Raw genomic sequence first — 7,294 nt, forward strand, 5'->3', positions numbered from 1 at the left:
CAAGATGGCCCCAATGCACATGGGCCAAAGGTAGCAGAAAAAAACAGTCAGATAATAACCAGCCCACTCAGTTGATCTGACTTTGTCTTTGGCGTTCGTCTCCCGTATTAGCTCTGAACTCCATGGTGGTACCCCTTCACCTCATCACCCATCCTTATTCTATGGGATTAAGATTTGATGAGTTTCATCTGTATGTACTGATGTACTAAAGAATGTAAAGCATCTTATTAATTGTTTATCATCTCAAAGTGAAATTTTTTTATAGGAGATGTTATTAAATAACAGCAATCTGAGCTATAATGATGCAATAAATTCTTTGAAAAGTTTTTATTCAATATGTTTTTTGAAAAGCTTCCAATAAGGAAGAAGCCTGCTTAAAGTTGATAGAATGTTATAACAGGAAAGGTCTTCAGATAATTTCTGGCTTAATACCTCTAGATTAGGGAAAGTTAAGTGATTTTATTAATTAACTGGTGACAGATAGTCATTTAGTGCCTCCCGTACTGGGTACTGGGCAAAGCATGAGGAACACAAAGACGGATAACTGAGACCTGCTCACAATGAGTTAGTTTGCAGTGTAGCAAGGCACATAAACTGTGAGCTGAAGAGAATTAGGATGCATGTCTTCTGCATGTAGAGGATATATTTGTAGAATCTCAGCACTTAGAGAAAATGTGATGTTTCATGATCATCCTGATGAACATATTACTATTCATGGGGTCCTCATGTCTCTCCATAGGTACCATTGTTGTGGAACACACTCCATCTGAAAAGAAATAATCCCCTGAAGGGCACACATTTTATATAGAAATAGTACCCTTTCTTTCTGAAATTTTTATTTTTGAAACTTAATATAGAGTCTACTGTTACCAGAACAACCACATCCACCAAAAATCATCTAAAAGTAGCTATAGAATCCCAAAAGGATAATGAGTTCTTAGAGTTTCCCTAGTTATGGAGAGGAAATCATTAGTAACTTAAGACAGAAATAAAGAAATCATCTAATTAATGTATTCAGAGATGAATCTTAATGTCCAATTATTCTCTTGATTTGACACAACCTAGTAACAACATAACATAGTCAGCAACATTGTATTAATGTTGGAAGAATTAGAGGGAAGGTAGCCAAGTCTGGGGAGGGAGAGATTTTTTATAATCTTTTCTTTTTTCTTTTTCTAACACATGATAAGCAAATCTCCTGCTTTAGTTCATCATATTAAAAAAAGAAAAACAAGTAAACCCAGAGAATTAATCTGAAAACCATATTGTGCTGCAAAGTCAGAATTATAATTAAACTTATAAAATATCATTAAAACAAAGGTTTGTCTGATCAATTAATTCAATATTAACAAATGATTTTCCTATCACTCAACATAGTCTCTTAGTTCAGCTTCATTGATCGATTTAATCAATGTCTACTTAAACATGTATAATTTCCATATTTTGTAATTGGTCCAAATATTAAATGATACACAGAGTAGAAAAGATGCAATATTATCATGTCCATATGCATGCTTCCATTTCTTGAAGGGATGAAAATCAAGGAAAATGTTTTTCAATATTTTAGTATTTTTGATTAAATAATACATAGTAGAGGTAATAAAAAATTGAGAGTATACAAAGGCATTAGAGTACAAATCTATACCCATTTCTAACCCTGGTTTTCTTCTAAAGGAGTTTTTTTTTAAAAAATCTCTCTCTACTTGTTTTTTGTTCTTCCAAAATTAAAAGTCCCTGTCTTTTAAATATTAATAATTTATAAAATGCAATAGCCATAATCAATAACTGGCTATATTTAAGATCACTTAACAACATCTCACTTTCCCTCATTAAAACATCATAAAACCAAATAAATGCATTAAGCAAGTAAATTTCAGAATAGGAACATTACCACTATGTCAAATTTTTTCAAAGGTAAACATATTCTCTGATTATTTTTATATTCAGTTTCATTATTCTAGGAGATAGTCTCTAATTGCTTTGCTAGATAATCCCTCTTTATGTTCCCTTCTTTGAACTTTTCAACATGATTCTTCCTTTTTCACTGCTGAAGTTTTGAGCGAATGTCTATCTGCTCTGCCCCATCAGACAGGACAAGGTTGTTGTCTTTTGCAATATGCAGTTCTGACTATCCAGAGTAACAGATGTGTTTGAAACGACTGATATGTAGGCAAAGTCTGCATTGTCTGTCTATCCATGTTCTTTTCCTATTTAGGAAAAAAAAAAGAGTATCAAGTAGGCCTCAAAATACATGTGCAAGTCAGACATGTTTTTTTAAAAAGACGGGGTAGTGAGCCCAAAGGCATGAGGATGGAGATCTAGAAGGCTGTATAGTGATTGAGCAGTGTGTCTGCAGTAGAAAATTAATAAATGGGTTAATGGGAAATCATATTAGAAAATTAGTTTTGTGTTACATTATACAGAAACCTTGGAAAGCCAAGTTAAAGAATTTAGTCATTATGTGTCAGCAGGTACAGTTACTGAAAATCTTTGATAAGAGGTGAGATGATAAGAAATGATGTTCCATAAAGATTGGTCTGGGGGATTCATTTTCTTCTGTTTGTTCATACTTTCATTTATTCAACAAATATTGATTCCAGTTCTAGAATATGCAGGCATTGTACTATAAATAGAAACAAAGACAAGCAAGATACGTTTCCCACCCTCAAGGTGCTTTTACTTTAGAGGCAGAAGTAAAGCGGTGTCATTTACTGTGATACGTGGCATAGTATATATAGCGCCACTCTGAATGTTGTGCATGTGGACAAGAAAGACTTCAGATAATGCTCTTCATGAACAGGGAACAACTCCTGGCAGAGCCAGGCACAGCCGATTCTGTAACTGCAAAACTCCTGGCAGAGCCAGGCACAGCCGATTCTGTAACTGCAACTTGAGGGATCAGAACCAATTAACTCCATGAACTTGGAGAAGCAGCAATGAAGACATTTTAAAGGGCACACTGGAATGATTCACACAAAGGCACAAAAGCATAGCACAGGGGAGCCATCTCTTTGTTGACCAATATCCTGTTCCCCTGGCCCATTTCAGCTGCAGCTACAATACAGAGTTCTGTGCAGACTTAGAGCAAGCTTCCCACTCAAACATTTCACACTTCAAGGACTTCTAAGAGGTTCTAGAAGTCACTTAGTCCCTGCATGAACATAGTCCAGAAGTGCTCGGGTGTTACACCCAAAGGCATTTTTCAACCAGTGGATGAATGACTCAGCCTCCTGTCCTTTCGGCAATTCTGGGAGCATTAGGAATGAAACCCTATCACCCAACATAGGGACTTCAATGACATAGCCTAACAAAAAACACCCTATCTCTCTCTCTTGCTGTTTCCTCACTCCTGCTTCCTTATATAACCACAGAAATAAACTCCCTACTGCCAAGTCCTTACCTTAAGCTCTAATTTTAGTAGAACCCAAATAGCCACAAAAAGTAATTTATCCAGGGTGATTGTGTAGAGAAATGTATAAAGTGACAAGACGTTTCAGGGTAGATGGAGAAAGATAGTTATTCTTGAAATTACAGAGAGTTTTGCTTCAAAAAAAAAAATTGAATTATATAAAAAAAAAAGTTACATGATTTGAGAGAAACATGATCAGGATTTTTGTTTTAAAAGATCTTCCTGGCAACATGGAAGGAATACGAATTGAACACCCCAGACTGAGAATTTAGAGGCTGAATCAGACTACAATGAGATTGAAACAAGGTATTTTGAGTCTTAATTAAGAAATTAACTGTAGGTATGAATATTGGATGTAAAAAACATGTGCTTTTAGTTCTTGGTGGGCTATGTGGAGTGTGAAATAGGAGAGTTTCTGATCTGGTACAGTATCTGAGCAGTAATGCCATTCATTCAGTGATAGAATACAGGAGCAGTATGTTGGGAAGAGAGGAGTGGAATGAGTTTGTTAGCATGTTGATATGAAGAGCTCCATGAACAACTCATATGGGAAGACATGGAGGCAGGTTTTTATTTCTTGGTAGAGGTTTGGAGTGCAGATACAGACATATGTTGAACTGGCTTGTGTCAGGCCCTGTGATAGGGCCTTCCAAATATTCATTACTTCATGTAACCTGCATTGCAGTCTTAAAATGTGAAGATTGTTTTTGTAACTTTGCATTTGAGAAAATACACTCAGAGAGATCGTTTAGTTTGCTTAGAATCACACAAGTGAATAGCAGTGGTGGAATTTGAACCCAGATCTGATTATGTGAATGTTTTTCACTCTACCAGTCTGCCTCCACCACACTACTTCTATCATCACCTTCACTCTGGAGTGACTGTTTTAGAGCTATAATTCTCAACTGTAGCAGATAATAAAGTAACTAGTCCCACAGTGCTCACACCTGAACCATGAACAGCTTAGCATTATAGGAAACCACTGATCCAATCTATTACCCTACCTGCAATGCAATTCACTCTTCATGTTGGTGTCCCATTGTTGTAAACGGTTCTACGTCATACACTGGATGTCCCTATGTGAAATATTATTTTTGTGAGTTTACAGAGCATGTCACCAGTTGTAACTTAAAAACAAGAAAAGAACAAAAAGTGCTCATCTTAAGTAATACACGCAAGATCAACAGGATGAAGGGAAGGAAAAGATAAGTATATACAGTACAAAGTGGTAGGCGGTTATTGTCACTGGAATGCTTCACAGAACAGATGGGCCCCTGAGCGCTAACAGGGCGAAGTATCCTGTGGTGTGTTCAAGAAAAAGCAGTTCCGGGTATAGATAATGGCCTAGGAGAACACACATGCAGGCCTGAGTGGGCGAAGATGGAAGGCCATGACTGTCCAGAAAAGCTTAGATAGAACTGTATCGAACCACGGCTTCATAGGCCAGAGAACCCTCGCCGCCCCGCGTCGCTCCCCGGGGCTGCGGCATCGCATGCCCTTAGCTCCGCGGCGTCGGAAGGCGGCCCGGGACCCGCAGGCCAGACGCAGCGGCGGAAGGAGGCGGCCCGGGCGCCCGCAGGGCAAAGGTGGGGGCAGGGGAGGGAGGCGCCCGGGCGCCCGCAGGCTCAGGGCAGTGGCCGCAGCGCTCCGGACAGCAGGCGGACCTCCCGCAGGGGGCGGGGGCGCGGGCAGCGGGTCCCCACCAGGCGGATGGGCCGCCGCGCGCCACAAGGGCCAGGAGTTCGAGTACCTGATGAAGAAGCGCGCGGTGACCGTCGGGCGCAACTCGTCGCAGGGTTCAGGGGACGTGAGCAAGGGCCACTCGAGCTTCACTTCTCGGCGCCACCTGGAGATGTTCACGCCCCGGGAGGGCCGCTGCCTTGGCTGGGAGGCGTCAGAGCTGTGCGCGCAGCCCCCACCCGACACAGGTGGCGACTCCCTCCCGCGCTGCCTCCGCAAGAACGGCGTGTCCGTGGACGGCATGTTCCAGAGGCTCTGGGCGCCGCCGCTGCAGCAGCTGCGCGTACGCACATTCAGGTTCCCAAGCGCAGACATTAAGATAACGTTAACTGCCCTGTCCAGCGAGAAGAGGGAGAAGCAGGAGGCGCCTGAGTCCCTGGGGAAACCGGTGCAGGCCCACATCTGGCTCCGCACTATCAACATTCCAGACACCATGACCCACCTCTTTAGTCCCCTGCTTTCCCCCACGGGAACCATCATTGTTGCAAACTCCTGCCCATCCAGCCCCAGGGGAACAGGGTCTTGGGGTACAAGATGGGCTAGGTGATACCATCCGACCTCAATTTAATGGCCGACAACTCGCAGCCAGCAAATGAACAGGAAGCTTCAGGTAGAGATAGCCCAAAGGATGATTCAAAATCATCTTATTCCTATGCACAATTACTCGGACAAGCAATTACGATGGCTCCTGATATACATTTCACCCCAAATGGAATTTATATGTGCATCACTAAAAATAACCCTTCTAACAGGACGGCAGACAAGGGTTGGCAGAATTAAATTCGCCATTGGCTCGCTCGCTCTCAATCATTATTTCAACAAAATACCATGTTCCCAGGAATAAACAGGCAAAAGTTTGTTCTGAGGATAGTTTCTGCCTCTGAAAGCAAACTAATAGAGCAGGCTTTTAGGAAAAGACAGCCTAGGGGCTGGCCTTGCTTTAGAACCCCTCTGGGACCCCTGTCTTCTAGAAGCACCCTCTCTCCCAGTCAAGCTAGAGTGCTCTCTGCACGTCCAGTGGCGCCCAGACCCCTCACAGCCTGTCAAAGGAAGACCCACCAGCCCCCCGGAGTCCGACCCTGGAACCTCACAGCCCAAACTCGCCACCATCCAGAAGGCACTCGCCCCTATCTAGTCAGCCTATTTTAATTGCTGTGCAGTTGCAGCTGCCGCCGACGATCAAGCCAGCCATGCAAGACGGTTCACGATGTCCACCTATCCCGGCGGTCTCCGTCACCAGCGTGGCCAGACTGGTCCCAGTGAATATGCACACCATCGCTGGGCAGGTCGTGGTGGCCCGGGAGACCATGCTGGCCCCTCCTAAGGCAGAGCCACAAGGGAATGGCGATCACATAGAAGTAAAAGTGGGAGTAGAACCTATCCCTGCAGTTATCCATGTCACACCAGGTGCCACCAGCCAGATCATTCAGATGCCACAGACCACACTGTCCATACGGCCACCATAGTACAGCAGGCACCTCTAGGTCAGCAGCAGCTATCGAGAAAAACTGTGATGCAAAACAGGATTCACGTGGTGCCAGTCCCCACTATGTTGCCATCCACGGCCAGGTGAGCAATGCAGTGCCGAGTCCTCTGCGCATGCTGGCAACGCATGCTGCTGCGTTGGCCTCCCTGCCCCCATAGCGCCAGAACGGTGACCAGAGCAGCCGGAGCTGAACAGGTCAAAACTGAAGGCAGGGCATCATCATCACCCTGAGGGGAAGTTTTTCTACTTCAGTGTTAGTTTCTGGTGCCAAAAGGAGACATTACCTCTCACTGATGCTCGGAGAGCATTCTCTCGGTGAGTAAAGAGCCCTGTGATTGGACTTCACCTCAACACTGAAAACACAAACCCATATGGCCTTAACACTACATAATTTAAAGACAGAAATCACACCTGAACAGAAGCACACGAACACCTGGTTCCGGCAGTGCCTCCGTGCGCTCAGCTTTTAACTCCCAGTGAAGACTCACTCTCCTTCCAAGTGAGGACATTGCCCAACTCAAGGGAACGGGGTAGGAGCCACCACCACAGCCCTCAGGGACCCTCGGGCCTGGCGCTGGTGGACAAGAAAGTATTTTCTTGTACACATGTGGAATCAGAATATTTTGAGGTATACTTTCTTTCTTTACAAAATAACGGAG

At 43.6% G+C, this 7,294-nt stretch overlaps 1 pseudogene; it reads left to right on the top strand.

Annotated features, from left to right (window-relative positions):
- Positions 1-4,799: 4,799 nt before the first annotated feature.
- Positions 4,800-6,826, top strand: LOC118926154 (forkhead box protein K2-like; annotated as a pseudogene).
- Positions 6,827-7,294: the final 468 nt, after the last annotated feature.

The sequence above is a fragment of the Manis pentadactyla genome, chromosome 8 (assembly GCF_030020395.1).
Source record: "Manis pentadactyla isolate mManPen7 chromosome 8, mManPen7.hap1, whole genome shotgun sequence".
In the NCBI taxonomy this organism is placed as follows: Eukaryota; Metazoa; Chordata; class Mammalia; order Pholidota; family Manidae; genus Manis; species Manis pentadactyla.